This window comes from Delphinapterus leucas, chromosome 19, assembly GCF_059928025.1.
Source record: "Delphinapterus leucas isolate spDelLeu-1000000601 "Yukka" chromosome 19, BTC_Dleu_Yukka2, whole genome shotgun sequence".
NCBI lineage: Eukaryota > Metazoa > Chordata > Mammalia > Artiodactyla > Monodontidae > Delphinapterus > Delphinapterus leucas.
The window spans coordinates 27,723,653-27,743,632 of NC_143147.1; the positions used below are offsets into that span (position 1 = coordinate 27,723,653).

The 19,980-nt window shown below is 46.4% G+C and overlaps 1 pseudogene; it reads left to right on the plus strand.

Moving 5' to 3' along the window:
- Nucleotides 1-18,554: 18,554 nt before the first annotated feature.
- On the plus strand, nucleotides 18,555-19,762 carry LOC115802442 (elongation factor 1-delta pseudogene; annotated as a pseudogene).
- Nucleotides 19,763-19,980: the final 218 nt, after the last annotated feature.

Here is a 19,980-nt window from a genome sequence, read left to right on the forward strand (position 1 = left end):
CTGTTTTATTCAAAATAATATATGCACAAGGTTAAATACAGTATCCTGCTAAACTACTTCCTACTTCCAGATCTGTTCCCCCTAGGCCGCCACGTCTAACTTTTTAAAACGTCTCTTCTTACATTTACCTTCATCTTTCTAAATAATATGCTTCTCTTGATATTTCTTCATGCATCAGTTTTAGACACAATCTATTGACTTACTACTGTAATAGACAAGGATTTGCCTCTCTTGCACCACCTCCACCCCCTCCTGCCATATCTCGCTCTATTTTTAGTTCTTCCATTGGTTCTCTGTGATCTTCTACCCTCTAGGGTTGCACTTTGCAAAAAGAATCTGCACTTTGTAAAAAGAGGGTATTAATACTCCTATCCTTCCCTTCACCTCACTTCTCCCACTTCTTCCTCCTAACTTCTGTCATCCATACTTATACTTTGATGTTGGTAAAGTTGATAATATTTACATTTATTCTATAACCATAATAAGCCTTTTGGATTAATTCTAAGAAATGAAAATTGCTAAAAATTCACTAGGCACATTATTGTGCATAGGTAAAGACTACTCATTGCAGAGCCAAGTAGTGTACTATAATTACAGTTCTCTTTCAGATATAGCTGTGTGTGTGTGTGTGTGTGTGTGTGTGTGCGTGCACGCGCGCGTGTGCGCTTATAAGTTTCAAGTTGTCTTTCTTTATTCTTTTGTCCTAGAAGTCTTAATAAAGCGTATTCTGTCTAGTGCCCCTTTTCATTAGGGACTTCCACCACTACCGCCACCCCTGCCTGCTGGGACCTTTGGTCCTCTTGGTTCAATCTGGAATTGTTGCTCTCCAGGCCTGTGCACAGCTCTTACCCTGGAACTCATCCCTGCTCTTCTGAATTCTATATACTACAGCTTCTTGTCTTCCCAATTTTCCCCTTTTCCTGGATTACTCCCTCATTTATTGTAATACACCCTCAAGTCGCTTTCTTAAAAAGGATTTACAGGAGATAAATTTTATGAGTCCTTGCAACTTGCGTGATGGGTTGGCTGGATACAGAAATCCTGTATTGAAAATCATTTCTTTCAGAATTATAAAGTATCCGATGTTGCTGATGAGAGTTTGAAGCCAGTCTGATTCTTGCTGCTTTGTAAGTGACCTGATTTCCCTCTTGGCAATCTTTAGAATATTCCTTTCTCCTGTCGTTCTTCTGACTCACAATGATGGGCAAAATTGGTGTGGACTTTTTTCATTTATTGTGTTGGGCACTCAGTGGGCCGTTTCTTATTTGTTTAAGTTGGAATTTACATGTAGTTTTGTAACTTACATATTGTAAACTACAGAAATATATATCAAGATACAAACATTTCCAGTATCTAATGAATTCATTCATGCCTCCTCCTGCTTGACAGCTTTCCAAGAGTAGCCCCTATTCTCTCCTCTATCACCATGGACTAGTTTCACCAGCTTCATATGAATGAACTTTTACAGTATGTATCCTTCTGTGCCTAGCTTATTTTGCTTAACATTATGTCTTTGACATTCACCCATGTTGTTCCATGTAGAGTTTATTGGTTCTTTTTCACTGCTGCATAATATTCCATTTGCGTATACCACAATTTATTTATACAAACAGCAATGGACCTTTGGAACCGTCCCCAGTTTTAAGCTACTATGAACAATGTTTCTGTAACATTCTTGTGTATGTTTTTTTAGTGGAAATAAGTATTCACATCCCTTCAGTCTACATTTAGAAGTAGAATTGTTGGATCACAGGGTAGGCATATAATTTAGCTTTTGTAGATGCTGCCAAACAGTTTTTCAAGGTGGTTGTACAAATTTAAACTACCAGCAGCAATGTCTGAGAGTTCCAGTTGCTCCACATTCTCATCAGTACTTTCAGACCTTTTATTTTTGCCATTCAAGTAGGGGTATAGTGGTATTTTATTGTGGTTTTAATTAGCATTTCCTGATGACAATAATATTGAGCATCTTTGAGTGTGTTTATTGACCATTTTGTACTTCTTTATTGACATTTTATTTTATTGACTTATTTTGTAAATCTTTTGCTCATTTTTACAGTTTCTTTATGAGTTTGTGGGATTTCTATATACAGTCTAGATATACCTTCTGTGCTGGGTTTATGTATTACAAATACTTCTCCAAGTCTTTGGCTTGTATTTTCACTCTCTTAATGTCATCTCTACTGAAGAGAAGTTCTTAATTTTAATAGGGCCTAAATTTAGTGATTTTTCTTTTATAATTAGTGGTTTTTGTATTCTATTTAATAAATCTTTGCCCATCCCAAAGACATGAAGCTATTCTTCTGGGGTTTTTTTGCTTTCTAGAAACTATACTGTTTTACCTTTCACATTTAGGTCTATGATCCATCCTGAATTAATTTTTGTATATGGTATGTGACCAGGATTAATGTTCATTTCTTTTTCATATGGCTATCCAACTGGTCTAGTATTCACAGGTCCTTTCAATAAGTAGATTCAGGTCTTCCAGCTTTAGGATATTATCTTGCATTATTTCTTGATAATTTTCAGCCCTCTGTCTGCTTTGGAGCACCCATCACTTAGATGTTAGACCTCCTGGATTGCTCCTCTTGGTCTCTTCTTTTTTTCTCTTATTTTTCTTGTCCTTTTCTTTTTTTACTTTCTGAGAATTTTCTTCAACTTTACCTTTCAAACCTTATATTGAGTTTTATCTCAACAATACTATTTTTCATGTCCAACTAACCTATCTTGTTTTCCCAATTGTTCTTGTTCCACAGCTCCGGCCCGCTTCTAGTTGTTAATGGAGAACTGCCCTTTTATGTCACTTTAATGGGCCATTCTCACCCCCTGCAGAGCCTTCTGCACTGAAATGAGGGCTGAAACATCTAGCCTCAGTTGGAGTTCCAGAGAGGGACCCATATCTTCAGAGGGTTCATCCCCTTTCCTCCATTATTCCTGCTTTTCACATCTTCTTTCTTCTCATTCTCTTTCTCATTGTCTAAGATTGGGTTATCTGGGGAAATAAAACAGAAATTTACACACTGGAAATTTATGGGAGTGCCTCCAGGATCAACCCTGAGGAGAGGGTGAAGAAATGGGCAGAGGAGACGAATTGCAATGCAGTTGCAACAAAGGCTTCATCTGATTCCCAAAGACAGCTCTGGAGTTGGAATGGCCCTCCAGTCATCCCACTTTGAGGAGAGGGGGCTGGAATTTTATCCTCCCCAGACCATTGTCAGTTGTTGAATGAAGCCTATGTTGGGAAGGAGGTGTAATCTTGGTCTTAGTAGCCCTCTTCAGCTGAGGGAAACTGTTGGAGGACTCAGCTGAGAGCTATCAGCTGCCAACACTCCCAGCAGCTGGGAGAATGAGTGCCTCCTATCCCTCTTGCACTGTAAGGGATCCTGTACATATTCACTCACTCTTGCTGGAACACACTGTCTGGGTCCTGCAACAACTAGGGTATAAAGTCCCTTCCCTTTTATAGCAGACCCAGCACTTCCTCCAGCCAAGTTATGTGTTGACTTTACCCCAGTAATTTGTCTGACGACCAGAGGAGAGGTGGGGCTGGAGTCTAAGGGCAGTGTATGTTGTCCAAGGCCTCTGCATCATCCTCCAGCAAGGGCAGAGCAGAGGAGGTGAGTGGCCTTTAATAGGGAAGATCAGGCCATCTGCAGGCCCAAAGGACCAGAGGGATCTGAAGATTGATGATATTCAGGTGCACTGACCCAGATGTTCCCATCGCAAGTCCGGGGATCCCACTCCTTCCCAGTCATGGTTATGATCTTGGAGAAGCAAACTGGCCTTGATATTCAGATTTTTCTGCCCTTCAGTTCCAAGATCATTTTAGGTGCTGCCTCTTGGGCCACTCCTGGCACTAACTTTCTCAGGTGGATTTAGGTAGATGGAGGTTCATGTGCAGAAAGTTTCCTAGGAGTTTCCTGGGGGTCGACACCCATGGAAGAGCATCAATGCCTCCAGCCAAAGACCCCAAGGAACACCTCCACAGGTGAGCAAGTTGGCGTTACTGCTTGCTGCAGTGAGGAACATCATGAGGACTTGTAGGACATCTCAGTAAGGGGATGTTAAAGAGGACCTAAAGGATTTGGACTCATTTTAGGTGATTTAGGAGATGGTTCAATTTTGCTCTGAATTGGCTGCTATTAGGAAACAAGGGTTCTTCTATGCTTCATACGCATCTGTGATTATATTCTATGTTCAGATGGCTTAATAAATCTAATCTAGAAGGAGAGAGACCAAAGTGAGGCTAAAGCCGTAGTTGGGAAAAGAAGCAGCATCACTCACATTAGTCAGTAAAGGAGGATGTTTGTTATTTTTGTGGTTTGCACAGTGATCATGCTTTTGTCTTTGCTTAGATGAGATTACAGAGTGGTCTTGTTTTGTGCCTTTGATCATGGTCACTGACTGGCCTCATCCAGTGTTCTGTAAGAGGGTTTATGTCTAACGGGCCTAGGTTAAGTGTAAGGCCAGCTCCTGGATGTCAGAGGCTGCTTGTGTCTATCTCAGGAGTGAAGGAAGCAGGATTGGGTGGAGGGAGGAATTGAACTGTGATATAGTCATAGCAAAAGCCTCAGCAGATCCCACAGCGAGTGATGGAGCTAAGATGGCTCTTCAGATTTGTCCCACTCTGAGGAAGGGGCCGAGCCCTTACACCTCCCTCCCAACAGTGAGCAGTCGTTGGATGCAGACCACCCCTGGGAGGGGTAAGGCTGTGGGTGAGGCAGCTCATTTGTGGCTGAAGCTACCCCAGAGAACAACCAGCATCCACTAGACTCAATCTCTCTCCCTCTCCTTCACACATGTCCCATGTGAAACCGGGACCCTGAAACTCCCTGTGTGTACTAGACCTTACAGTGGGGAAATAAAGGAATCCACGTGGTGCATTTCCCCCTCAGCCCCATAAATCCCTCTTACCACACCCACATGGGGTGTGTGGGACAGAGGGGAGAGAGGCTGGAGGAGAAGGAGGGCGAATGACAGCTCTGTCCTGGACCAGAGGTGGGGGGTAGAATTAAAATCACTAAAACTAGCACCTTTGTACAAGCCTCCCACACAACCCCCATATCAGCCCTGTCTTCTCCATCCCTCCTGGGAGCAAAATAATGTAAAATATCCTTCCAAGTAGCTAATCCGCATTACAAAGAGAAATTGGGGCGGGGAGACTTAGGCTACAGGGAAGGATTCAAATTGAAAATGCTCAGGGAGTCCCATTAATAAAAACAATAATTCAGCTCCTTACTGAGTAATCCCAGAAAAAGAAAAGAAATTGCTGAGTCCCTAACTGAGTGAGGAACGGGGACAAGAGGAGGTGAAACAGGGACAGGTTGACAGACTGGTCCCTAGCCCACAAATGCCCCTTCGAGTTTCTCCAGAGAAACGTAAAGGTCTGTGGTTTTAATAACCCTGTAATGGGGCCCAAACCAATCTTTCCCCTGGCTGCTTACCACGAGAGGTCTCCAAACTGGAGGTGTAAAGATCTAAAGGCATGTGCTGACCAGAGACCTGGATTCAGTGGGAGTCTCTCTGCACCTCTCAGATTTGCCTGTACAAAGAACAGGATGGGCACTAACACTGCAGCCACCAACTCTTTGTCAAGAACTGTGCTAGCTACTTTGTCCCTTATCTCCTATATAATTTTTCTTTTCTTGGCTGAGCCGTGTGGCTTGTGGGATCTTAGTTCCCCGACCAGGGATCGAACCCGTGCCCCCTGCAGTGAAAGTGCAGAGCCCTAACCACTGGACCGCCAGGGAATTCCCTCCTATATAATGTTAATAATAAAATAATTAGCATATTCTGGGAGCTCATTACATACCAGATGCTGTGCATTATCTCACTGACCCTCACAAGGAAACTGAGAGGTAGACCTATTAACTCCATTTTTCTTTGGTTAACAGCTTTGTTGAGATACAATTCACATACTTTACGATTGACCCGTTAAAGTACACAATTCAATGGTTTTTAGTATATTCTCAGAGTTGTGCAACCGTCACCACTACCAATTTTAGAACGTTTTCATTACCTCTCCCCAAAAACCCCACACCTTTTAGTTTTCACTCCACCCACCCTTCCATTCCCCTGGAGACAACCACTTATCTACTTCCTATCTCTATACATTTGCCTATTCTGGATGTTTCATATAAATGGACGCATACAATATGTGATCTTTTGTGACTAGCTTCTTTAACCTAGCATGATGTTTTCAAGGTTCACCATGCTACAGCATGTATCAGTACTTCATTCATTTTATTGCTGAATAATACTTCATTGCATAAACATACCACATTTTGTTTATCAGTCATCAGTCGATGGCCATTTGGTTTGTTTCCACCTTTTGGCTATTAAGAATAATGCTGTGGGGCTTCCCTGGTGGTGCAGTGGTTGAAAGTCTGCCTGCCGATGCAGGGGATGCGGGTTCGTGCCCCGGTCTGGGAAGATCCCACATGCCACGGAGCGGCTAGGCCTGTGAGCCATGGCCACTGAGCCTGCGCGTCCGGAGCCTGTGCTCCGCAACAGGAGAAGCCACAACAGTGAGAGGCCCGCGTACCGCAAAGAAAGAAAGAAAGAAAGAAAGAATAATGCTGCTATGAACATCTGTGTATAAGCTTTTGTGTGGACACGTTTTCATTTCTCTTGTGTATACATAAGAGTGGAATTGCAGAATCATATGGTAACTCATGTTTAACTTTTTAAGGAACTGCCAAACTGTTTTTCCAAAGTGGCTGCACAATTTTACATTCTCAATATCTGTGTATGAGGGTTCCAATTTCTCCACATCCTCACCAACACTTGTCTTTTTCGATTATGGTCATCCTACCGTTATAACGTGGTATATCATTGTGGTTTTGCTTGGCATTGCCCTAATAGCTAATGATGTTAAGCATCTTTTCATGTACTTATTGGCCATTTGTACATCTTCTTTGGCGAAATGTCTATTCAGATCCTTTGCACATTTTTAATTGGGTTATTTGCCTTTTTATTATTGAGTTGTAAGAGTTCTTTATGTATTCTAAATACAAGTCCTTTATCAGATACATGATTTGAAAATATTTTCTCCCATTCTGTAGGCTGTCTTTTCACTTTCTTGATAGTATCCACAAAAGTTTTTAATTTTTATGAAGTCCAATTTATCTATTTTTTATTTTGTTGCTTATAATAATCCCACTTTACATATGAAAAAAACTGAGGCAGGTTTTTAGCAACTTGCCCGAGAACACATAATAGCAACTGACAGAGCCAAGATTCAATCCCAGGTCTACAGACTTCAAAGCTTCCTTTGAGGGCCTGAGGAAGTCACCCTGAGCAGGGACTGTGTCTTCTGTGGTCCTGCCTGAACTGGGGCAGGTCCCCAAGCCCTGGGAGAATGCTTACTCCTACCACTGCCCATGGGAGTCAGGAAAGGCCCCAGTATCAGGCCCTGGCAATGAAATGTGCCCCAGATGCGGATACCTGAACCACCCCTCTGCAAGTCTCACAAGGCACAGAAGAGAAACTCTCCCACTTGGAAAGTTTCCATACAGTGTGGCCTGTGGCAGGTGGATGGACAAAAGGAACCTCTCAATCTAGGACCCACCAACTCACCAGAGACCAGGAGTTCACCCACCAATATTCAGAGATTCTTACAAAATCCTTCATGCTCTACTTTAATGTTTCCCATACGTCACCTCATTTTTCTCTATAAATATTCATTCCTTCAACAAATGTACATCAGGCACCTATTCAATTCAAAGTACTGAGCCAAGAAACTGGGAGATAAAGTGTTTTTCTCTTTGGATCACCCTGGGAAAATGGAGGAAATACTGACCCTGGTCTAGAAGTGAAGAAATGGAAGTATCAGAACTTTTCATAACTTGACCAAGGTGACAAAACCAGACAGTGGTGACCCAATAAAGCCCAGATCCCGGGGCCCTACATCCAGGCTCTGTCTACACCACAATGAACATCATCAGTCAGTGGGGTCAAATTCAAGGTTATCTCTGCCTTCGTTTCCCATCTAAGAATGGGACTCACCCATCAGAAAAACATCACTCAAACCCAAGAACACAAAGCGGCTGTAGGTGGGTCTCACAGCAACCATTCCTTCTGCCCCTTCTGCAGAAACAACATGGTAGCTCCACTACTTCAGAAAGGATCTACTATGGTGCTGACTTGGCAATCTGGCTTCCCGGCTTCCATCTTTTGATGATTATTATTTTACGACTAATTTTCCAGTCAAATCCTTTATTTGTGCAAAAGCCCATCCAGCCTTGAGCACTTTCTTCTTGTCTCTGAATTTTATCTCTCTTTTTAATTAAAAAAAAAAAACCCACACACATAAGGCAGCAGCACAAACTAGGTCACCATCAAAGACTTCCCTTCACAAAGAGTAGGTCTACAGAGATTAACCCTAGCACTGCCACTGACGCAGGGGGAGACTTTGTCCAGGTTACTTCACCTCCCTAGGCTCAGTATTTTTCTCTCAAATAAATGGTTTAGGCTCCGCTCACCTGAAAGCCCCTTCCAGCTCTTAAAATTCTTGGGTCCTCATTTAGGCCTGAGTCACAAAAACGTAACTATATATTCCTAGGATGGGATGGTAGCCAAGTTGCACAATGACCTCAAATGCAAACCAAGGGTGCACTCCACCTGTTCTTAAGGATGACAGGCACATTTATTGAGCCCCTGTTGTGTGTCAGAAACCTCATGTTTAATCTTCCATCACCACTGTGAAGGAGAAGTCAGAGGAATTCATTTTAAATATAAGCCAGATCATTATCATTTCTCTGTGCAAAACCCTCCAAGGGCTTCCTTCTCATGTAGAGTCAAAGCCAAAATCCTGACAATGACCTACAAGGTCCTTCATGACCCACCATCTCTCCATCCCCTCTGCCCCCGCTCTCCCCAGGTCACTCCATTCCAGCCACACCGGTCTCCTCGCTGTTCCATGGACATACCAAGCACGCTCTCACCTCTCGGCCTTTGCTCTTGTTCCCTCTGCCTGGGATTCTCTTCCTCTAGACCAGAAGTCCTCAACCAGGGGACAATTCCACTTCCCAGGGGACAATATCTGGAGACATTTTTGGCTGTTACAACAGGAGAGAGGGAACTACTGGCATCTAGTGGGTAGAGGCCAGGGATGCTGCTAAACATCAAACAATGCACAGGACAGAACCCCACAACAAAGAATTATCCCATCCAAAATGTCAGCAGTGCCGACGTTGAGAAACCTTGACCTAGATGGTGTCATGGCACCCTCCCTCATTTCCTTCAGGTTGCTGCTCTGCCTTCCATATATAAAATAGAGAACTACCCAACTCAGCAGTCTGTCTCCTTTCTGTCTTAGGTTTCTCCCCAGAACTTAGCAACCTCTAACTCTAGTCATCTCTCTTTCCAGCTAGAATGTAAGCTCCCTGAGGGTGGGGACTTTGTCTGTCTTGTTTGCTGCCATGTTTCCCAGCACCTGAAAGAGGTGCTGAACAAATAAATCAATTGTCTCCCTTTCACAATTGTGGAAACTGAGGCTCAGTTAAGCTAAGCAGCTTACTCAAAATCCCTGTGATGGATGCTATCCCTCCAGGGCTGAGGCCCTCACTACCCCAGCTGCCAGCACTGTTAACTACTGAGGTTCACAGCTGAGTCCTGCTTCAGGCATTTGCCCTCAGCTGAAAGCTGCCTTGTCAAAGCTGCCACCCCTTCCCTGGGAGCCCACATGCAATGACTGGACAATGGGGGTACAAAGGTCTGGCTCCTTTGTCTCAATCTTGGACAACTCTCAAGGACCACTCCAGCCCCAGGACTCCCCATGGCATCAGCTGAGGCCTCTGTTGCAACCGCACCACGACGCGACTTCTCCCTCTGCCCCATCCTGCTTCTCTCGCTCCCGTATAGGTATTCTTCTCGAGCACACACCCCTATAAACCTCCCCCACACAAATTTAGGTCACTGAATATGTCACTAGGGGAATCTGACCTTTGACGGTCACACAGCTCAAAGGTGGCAGAACTTGAATGCTAACTCAGACTTGATCAACCTGAACATCCCTATTCTTTCTGCTCTTCCATACTGCCTCAGCCTTGACTTTGATCAGCCACAGGTAGGCTAGGGGCTGGGGATACCCAGGTGAACACGACAGAGTCCCTGTCTCTGAGACACTGCAATCCTCAAAGAGAAACAGCTCCCCCATCCAATTCACTGGTGGGAACAGAGTGCCAAGGGCAGAATGGACCAAGCACTGGAGGATCCCATGGGCAGCCTCACTAGGACATACTGTCTTAGGATCTAGACCACAAAAAGACCTCCTGCCAAATGTCAACAGAACAGGTCCCCTCCCCCAGACTCGGGACACAGACCCTGCAACTTCCAGAGAGGATCCCAGCCAGCAGGACCTACAGCAGCCCCTGCCTGGTTCCTTGAGTTCCTTGGGGTAATCTTGGACAAAAGAACTCCGAGGTGTGGTTTTGATAGAAAAGGACACAGAATTCCCCACCCTGGCTGGGGTCTCTTCAGGCTTAGCCTGGTTCTCAATACGTGAAGACCTGATATCCCCCTAAATTCACCTCCTCTGGCCTCTCCTGGGGCTTGTCTCTGGTCTGATGGCCACCTTTACCTTTACTGAAGTTTCTTTTCCTTCTTTCCTATGCCTCCCCCAGTTCCTGAGAGTCTCAAGAAGTTCTCCAAACATACTCACCCTTTCCTACATAATTCCATTGCCCAGTCCCACCTCCCAGTCCTTCCTTCTGCCACTATTCCTGGCCATTCAGATGCTCAACAACTGTCATGAAAGGAAAAAGGAAGAAAGGAGGGAAGGGAAGAGCAAGGAGAGTGGGGAGAAAAAGATCAAACGACCAACTCATGATAGGGATGTCCTATATTCATCTGATTTAACTTCTAGGGCCTCCAAAACATCATTTAGGAATTTCTCCATCGCTCCTATCCTCCAACGCAGGTCCCTTGCCTCCATCTTACAGCTGGAAACACTGAGGCTCAAGAATAGAGGAGAAAGCTTTCCTGACTACATTTAGAGGCAGCTGCAAGAGATTCCAATCTTGGGCACCCTAACTGCCTGGCTGTGCTGAGACCCTGGGAATGAAATACTAATGGGCAGATTCCGCCCACACAGTGATCAGAGAGCAGGCGAACAGATGCTCACAGACAGATCAGCGGTGCATCAGCAGGAACCACTCCAACATTCTTTATCATCCCACCCCTACGCTTCAGGTAAGGGCCACCAGGTCCCGGGAGCCGTGCAGTTTCCGAGGGGCTACAGCCCTGGTGCCCTCAGGCTGCGCCATTCTACACTCATCCTCCACCACCCAGCTGAAGCACAGAGGCCAAGTGCCAGCTCTGCCTCCTACCTAAGGAACCTTGGCCAAGGCCCTTGCCTGCTCTGGCCTCAGTCTCCCTGCTTGTAAAATGTGAACGCTGCACCTGATGAAGTTTGGAGATGATGGAAGAAACCTAGACTCTAGAGGCACCAGCCTTGAGATTAACTCCTGACTCTGCCACTTGCCAATGGAGTAAACTTCAGCGAGTTATGACCTCAGTTTTCTTACCTGGAATGAAAGGCCATCAACACCTACCTCATGGAGTTGTTACAAGAACTGAACGTGACAATGGATATGAAATACCTGGCACAGAACATGTGTTGGATAAATATAATACAACCTTCCTTCCCTTTTCCGCCAGCCCTGCTTCTCTTAGGCTTAAGGCCTGATTCTTTTTTAGATTTTAAGCCCTGAAAGCTGGACATGGATACATTCCCCTTAGCAGAATGTCTCTAGCGTAAAGACATACTCGAGAAAGTGGTTTGCTGCCCCTGCCCCTGTCCCTGCCCCACGGAGAAGGCACAGCACAGACAGTGGCCATGATGGCCATGACAACAACGACAGCCAAGAACGCCACAGCGGGCTTTGCCCTCCTTCCCTCCAGCCTGGGTGCCTGCCATCTTCATGCATTCCGTTCAAGCTGAAAGTTGGCACTCAGGCGCCACAAGCCAGATGTTTGAGTTTTGTTAAGAGCGGCTTAAATAAAGCCTTTAAAATAATAATTCTCAGCCATCAGAGGGACATTCTCTTTCTGGCTTCACCTCTCTAACACACAAGATTTTTTTTTAAGATGAAAAGGGAGAGAAAAACAACCCCTCTACAAAGAAGGAACATTTTTTAAAACACATGGGGGGCTTCCCTGGTGGCTCAGTGGTTGAGAATCTGCCTGCCAATGCAGGGGACACGGGTTCGAGCCCTGGTCTGGGAAGATCCCACATGCCGCAGAGCAACTGAGCCTGCGCGTCTGGAGCCTGTGCTCCGCAACAAGAGAGGCCGCGATATTGAGTGGCCCCTGCTCGCCGCAACTAGAGAAAGCCCACGCACAGAAACGAAGACCTAACACAGCCAAAAATAAATAAATAAATAAATAATTTTTAAAAACATGGATTTTGCCATGATGCTCTGGCCTTTCTGATATCGCCAACAAAAGAGAAAAGGAACTTAGGGAAAGAGCCAATTTTCTCCAGCCCTTGGCACACACCTGTAGCTCCAGAAGGTGTCTGGAGGAGCCTGGACAGGTGGTGGCCATCTGACAAACTCCCTAAGGCAGAGTTTAAAGAGATACATACTTGGATGACATTGGTGAGTTGGAGAATCTGTCTCCTTCTCCCTCCTGACCCCTCTTGTCCTCCCAGTGGAGACTGCCAAAAGGGTGCTTCTGAGAAGGACAAAGCCTGCCCCTCCACCTCCCTGCATGATGGCACCTGGAAGGGAGACCTGAGGTTGGATGCCCTTTGCAGTCTAGAAGTGATCCTTCCCAAGAGAGGTGATATTGAAGGGAACACGCACGTGATGCAAAGCCACCCAGAAGTCTGTCATGAACACAGCTGCACATTTCCAAAAGCCAGTGACAACACATAAATACTTACTACTGTGAGTTAAATACCAGATTCCTAGAAACTACTAGGCCTGGCGTAGCTTTAAGAACAGACCCTGTCTAGTAAGAGCCGTAAGAGGAACCTCGTGCTCAAAAGGAGAACAAAACTTCCAGTGACGGTCAAGTGGCTCCTGTCAGACCTGTCCTCCCACACATAACAACTATAAACTCAGAGGACTTCCCTGGTGCTGCAGCTGAGAGTTTGCATGCCACAACTAAGGAGCCCACCTGCTGCAACTAAGACCCAGTGCATCCAAGTAAATAAATATTTTTTTAAAAAACCTATAAACTCTGGATAAAATATTTTAAAACTACCTAAAGACACTGGTAAAACAAAAAGCGGGCAGAAATCAGAGAGTAATTGACACTTGGAAGAAGGATAATGGGTGTATTTCATGTTTTTAAAGGATTCCTCCTGAGGGAAGACCACAGTCAGTGTCCTACAGGATAGTTCAATTTTTAGGAAACCTGCAGCCTTAGTGGCTTGAAGAATCAGAGAAAGTGTAGATGAACACAGCAGCTGAAAGTGATGGCAGAAATTCCAGAAAGGAGAGAGCCACAGAGATTAAGCTCTAACATCTATATATAAACTCTACCCAAATCTCTGGCTGATCCTTCAACATATATGCACAGGGAAGACTCCAAAAAGCCCAGCTAAGATTACCAGAACTGAAGTGAGATTTCAGCTGCTGCCCACCAGAGAGGAGATAAAAGTTTGAAGTGTGAGTTCAGCCAAATTAAAAACAAAAAATCAGCACTCTTTAGAGGAATATAGTAGAATCCAAAGTCTCTCCAATATATCATTCACAATGTCTAGGATATAATCCAAAAGTACTAGACATATGAAGAAACAGGAAAATATCACCATAATCAAAGAGAAATCAGTACAGACCAATGGTGAGATGACACTGTGGCTTTAATGGACATAAAAGTGACCCTGGAATAAGAAGTCACTTTCCAGGGGAAGCTCTGACTCTGAGATCAGATAGACCTGGACTTGTGTCCCAGCTCCACCACTCCCAGCTCTGTGACCTTGGACAGCTCCTCTACTTCTCTGAGCTTCAGCTTCCTCATCTACCAAAGACAATAACACTGCCTTCCTCCCATGATTATTATGGAACCAAATATAAAAATGAATATGAAAGCACCTGGAACGGCATTTGGTACACAGTATGAACTCAATAACTATTTGTTGATCCTAAATAATGATTCCCAAGTCAACAGTGCGTCTTCACCCTTACCTCAGGAGCCCTTAAGCCCCTTGACATTCCATGTCCTTTGGTTCTTAAAATGGGAATGTTCCGCAATGTATAACCTGAGTTCTGGGGAAATTTTTCTGATACATTCTAAGGGACAGTCCCACCCATCTAAGTCAGAAGAATGCACACATCTAGCCATATCTTCAGTAGGGCCTTGGAAGAGATTAAGAGAAAGCAGTAAGGCCCCCTACCTAGAAATCATTTTATTAAGTGGTTGTTTGAACAAAACCCTGCCTCCTCCAAGCTCTGGACCCTAAATCCCCACCCTCAACTAGGAATGTGTTGATCAGGAACTGAGATACCAAGATAGTTATAGGATTAGATGTTGTTCAAGTTGGAACAGACTGAGAGTTGACTTGGTCTAATCTCTTCATTTCAGACATGGGGAATCTAAAGCCCAAGAAGGAGAGGTGACTGAGGTTGATTCCCATGGAAAATTAATAAAAGAATCTACCACCTCAATACAACACCTTAGAGGATTACAAACACATATTCATTCATAATTTTATTTCAGTCATATCACAGTTTATGAGCTGTATGAGTAAGTATATGAGAGGGGTTGATGGAAGGGAAAGCCATTCCCATTTTTCAGATGAGGCAATTGAGCCCTAACGGGTGATGTGAACTTTTTCCATGACACCCAGACAAGAAGTGTCTACTTGGGGCTCATCCCTACTCTCTCCATCCCTGATCCTCAGACATAAGCCATTTTTATTAGACCTTGTACCTGTGAATGCAATGCTTGGAGTCCATCCCAAGTGGAGGAAACTGGATAGAAGGTGGAACTATCCAGGAGGAACCATGCTGGGGAGGTGACAGGGACAAGACATTACTTGTCAGCCATGGGAGCAAAGCCAGTCAGATTCCCACCCCTCCCCACCTCTACTGGGACCCATAAAATTTCAGGGGCTTTGACCTTGGGGTGGCCTTTGGGATGACCCTCTGGGCTGCTAGGATTGGATTTATGTGAAGTATCTCACCACCTTCAGACTGTGGGCCCCACCTGGAAGACTGGAAAAACCTCAAAAAGAAGCCTCTAGGACAAGTGAGGGTCTCTCTCTCTCTCTCTCTCTCTCTCTCTTTCTCTCTCTCTCTCCCTCTCTCTCCCCCTTGAAGGCCAGCTAAGCCTCTCCATTCTGGCCATGTACCCCCCAAGGCTGGAGAATGTGCCCCCTCTCTGCCTTCACCTCTCTTCTCTTGGGTACCCAGCCAAGGCCAGGCCACAGGGAGACCAAATTAGGATTTGTGGGCTGGACCCTCCCTCTGATGCCTGAGGAGTCCCTGCCCCCTCACTGGACAACACTTGTCCATTTGTCCAGGGCACAGACAACTTCCCACAAAGCTAGTGGTCTGGGTGCTAAGGCCCAGGCTCCCTATGCTCTCTCCAGCCCCACTAGCACCTCTGCCTCCCCCAACTGTGCCCCCAACCCTTCAGAGCAGTCCTCCAGCCTTCCCCACCCCCCACCATGCTGCTATTCTGAGCTGCTCATAAATTGCCAAGTTTGACTCATTTTTCTTCATAAATCCAGAGCTTCCAGCCTCCTGTTTGACTTGTGTTCCTGAATTATCCATGAAATTCTCAATGGCTCATTCAATAGCCAAGCAGAGGTCCCCCTCAGCCTCTACGAAAAGCCACCAGAGGCTGAGACGAGTGATGCTGGGGGATCCAAAGACAGGGGCTGTCCATGCTCTGGAGAGGGGGCAAACTTCAGAGACATGGCAGGAAACTTAAGGAGTGAGGGGAAGCAACTGGCCAGGTCTGGAGAAGCGATTCTGCCACCACCAAAGGAAGTGGAATCAGAGAGGGAAACAGACTTTGCTGAGGTCACACAGCCTGTTCTTGGAATAATGATAAGCCCTTTGGCATTTCTTTGAATCCAGGATCATCAATCCAGAGAACATTAAGACCAGAAGGAAACTACAGATTCACCTGATTTTTCTTTTAGAATTTGTGTGTGTGTGTTAAAATATACATAACATACATTTGCATTACTGTACAACTATCACCACCATCTATCTCCAAAGCTTCACCCGATTTTACAGACTGAAAATGCAAGAGCAGAAAGACCAGAGGACCAGCTCAGGGCTACACAGCACGTCTGTAGCAGAGGCCGGGTTAGCATTTGTGCAACAAAGTGTCGCCCAGAGGCAGACACACCCGCGGAGACAGAGGCTGAGTACGTGCTGCAGAAGAGAAAGGGCTCCTCCACAACTCTTCCCCACCCCGCAGGACCCTCACCTGACAGGCAGCCCCTCCTCCTGTGCACCTGCTCATCCCCTTCCTCCATGAACTTGAGAAATGGCCCCAGCTGCATCTGAGCCAGCAAACACGGCCGGGGTCTCAGCCCCCGGTGGGATTATGGAATCCATCCATCCCCGGTTGAGAGCTTAAACACATCTACATAATCAGCTCCCCTCGACCCTGCTGCTCCCACCATTTCTCATGAAACCTCACTGAGGCTCTGATTCTTTTTTTTTTTCTTTAATCAAAAACATGAACCGACACCACCCCTCCTCCCCCAAGTCAGGGGAAGGGTGGTGCTATTTAGACCCAGGACTTTGGTATGACACAGGCTAGATTAGACCCTGGGGGGGGGGGACAGTGATTAAACACATCTCCCCAACACACACACAACACACACACACACACGTGTGAGAATTTAATTACCATGAGAAATTGCTTCCTGACAATAAATGCCACCCCACTCTCTCTCTTCTCCAGCCAGATGGCTTTTGCTGGAATGTCTGTCCCCATAATGAGTCCTCAGCTTCTCCCTGAATAATTCATACACAGGTAGGGCTGGATATTGTAGGGAGGTTTGGGATGAAGTGGAGGAGTCAGGGAAAGCCCCCAGGGCTGGCCGAGGTAGGCACTCAGGCCAGTCTACCAGGGGTGGGAAGGGAGAACATCTCTCTGAAAAGAGGACATTTAAGCTGACAGCTGAAAGTTTTAAAAACCCAGTCATGAGAAGAGGGGGGAGGGGAGGGCATTCCCAGCAGAGGGAAAAGCACATGCTAAGGTCCCAAACCTGGGCCACAGGTCTCAGGCCACCTGCACCCTCTTGTCCAAATCTGTCTCTTCTTGGAAGGATTTCCCTCTGCCCTGCTCACTACTGCCTCCTATCCACGAACAGGTAAACGGTGCTTCATAGCTAGCAAGGAGTTACCCCACAATCACCTGTGAGATGGATCACGAAACGTTCCTTTAGAGATGAGGAAGGTGCAGGTTAGAGGGTCAGAGGACCCTCCTGCCAGAGGACCCTGCATTCCCACTGCCCACTGGGCTCTTTGTGGGAAGTCAGGGTCCCTGAGAGATACTCTCCTGCAGAACAGCCCAGCAAGAAAGGTACAGGCTCTGGAATCACACTCCCTGACTTCACATCCTAGCTCCTTCCCTTACTAGCTGTACCTCCGGGGCAGTTCACTCCACCTGTCCCAGCCTCCCTTTCCTCACCGGTAAAATGAGGTTAGTATTTTTCCCCACTGGATAAAGTTGCTCTGTAGAGTAAACACATGGCATGGTGCCCAGCACATAGCAAGCACTCAAAAATAACATAAATAAGATTAGTACTATTCAGGTTCAAGCACAAGACAAGATTGGGTTTTTAATTTGTCTTAAAAATGAAATACACACCCTGCAATCCGCACATTCACAGTTTTTATATAAACCAAACACTGTCTCCATCCTATTCCCCTTCCTCCCCACCCTCTGTGAATGGCTGACACTATTGGCCACTGCCCCATGGGAAGAAAGCCCCAGGTTGCTGTGATGACCCATTAAGATGACATACAGAGTGGCTCTGCACACTGGATGGGGCCACACAAATGGTCTTTGTTGATGAACATGCTCTTAAAGCACCAACCTCATTATCTGATGCTCCTGGGTCCTACTGGTCCCTCTACCTCTCTTTTTCAGTTGTAAGCAAGCAGCCATATAGCTGCAACCAAAGTCAGGGACAGACTTTCGTGTTGTAATCAAATGAAATTTGCAGCAAAGCTAATCAGCCACACGCGGGAGCTATGGGTTATGATTATTCTGCTACTTGGAGATAAAAGCTCATTGGTAAGCAACAGCTCAGAGAGGAAGTGCTTCTGTTTCTCTCCTTTGTCAGTTCTTCTGAATCTCTGAATGAGGGTGGCATTAGATTGAATCCGTATCACGGACACATATGCTGACATTCATGCTCAAGAAATTCCAGACCCTGGATCCATCATCATCCAGGGCTCCCTGGGGCCCCCACCCCACCCAGCACACAGGTTGAGTCTCCTTGGGTCTGCAAGTGGGTCTCTTTCATCCCTCCCTTCATAAGGGTGTCTAGAATGTCAGCTCACCCATCAGTCTCAGGGAAGGTGGTACAAAGGACATCGATTCTGAATTAGAATGTCTTGGATTCAAATCTTGGCTCAGGCTCTTTCCTCTGCCGTTGCGTACGCCGAGCCCTCCTCGTTGGTCGCTGTGTCCTTGGCTGGTGTGAAAATGGCCACAAACTTTCTAGTGCACGCGAAGATCTGGTTTGACAAGTTCAAATATGATGATGCAGAAAGGAAATTCTATGAGCAGATGAACGGGTCCGTGGCTGGCTCCTCACACCAGGAGAATGGCGCCAGCGTGATCCTCCATGATGTCACAAGAGCCAGAGAAAACATCCATAAGTCCTTGGCTGGAAGCTCAGGCCCTGCGGCCTGCAGTGGGCCCCGGTGGAGACCACAGTGAGCTTGTCATCCGGATTGCCAGCCTGGAAGTGGAGAACCAGAGCCTGCGAGGGGTGGTGCAGGATCTGCAGCAGGCTGTCTCCAAGCTGGAGGCCTGGCTGAGTGCACTAGAGAAAAGCTCGCCCACCCACCCGGCCACAGCTCCGCAGACCCAGCACGTGTCTCCCGTGCACCAAGTGGAGCACCCCACCCAGAAGGCGGTCACCGTCACAGAGGACAACGAGGACGAGGACGATGACATTGACCTGCTCGGCAGCGATGAGCAGGAGGACCAGGAGGCTGCCTGGCTGCGGGAGGAGAGGCTGCAGCAGTACGCTGAGAAGAAGGTCAAGAAGCCTGCCCTGGTGGCCAAGTCCTCCATTCTCCTGGACATCAAGCCTTGGGATGATGAGATGGACATGGCCCAGCTGGAGGCCTGCATGCGCTCCATCCAGCTGGATGGGCTGACCTGGGGTGGGGGGCCTCCAAGCTGGGGCCCGTGGGCTACGGCACCCACAAGCTGCAGATCCAGTGTGTGGTGGAGGACGACAAGGTGGGCACGGACCTGCTGGAAGAGGAGATCACCAAGTTCGAGGAGCATGTGCAGAGCATTGACACTGCTGCTTTCAACAAGATCTGAGCCCTGGCATTGGCCTGAGCGTGTGAAGCCTTGCAGCCAATAAAGACTGAGATTCCAAAAAAACAAGAAAACAAATCTTGGCTCAGCCACTCACTAGCTACATGACCTAGAATGAGTCACTTATCTTCTTAAGACCTTAGTTTCCCCATCTGTACGTGAGGTCAGTGTAAGGATAAATGAACTAGCATATGCTTTAGCAGAGTGGTACATCGTTGGACTTTGGTATCAGATGCTTGGATTCATATCTCAGCTTGGCTACTTGCAGGTTGTGTGACCTTGGGCAAGTCATTTGACCTCTGTGAGCTTCAGTCTCCTCGTCTGTTACACCAGGCTAGAAACAGTATCTACCACCTAGGGTTGTTATGGGTGAGATAGGGATGTTACATTAAAAAGTGCTAAAAGGAGTGCCTGACACGCGTGGCACACGCATCAAATGTTTGCTGTAGTGGTTGTTAGCACGACTATTGGTCCGGTGCTTGGCTCATCTTAGCA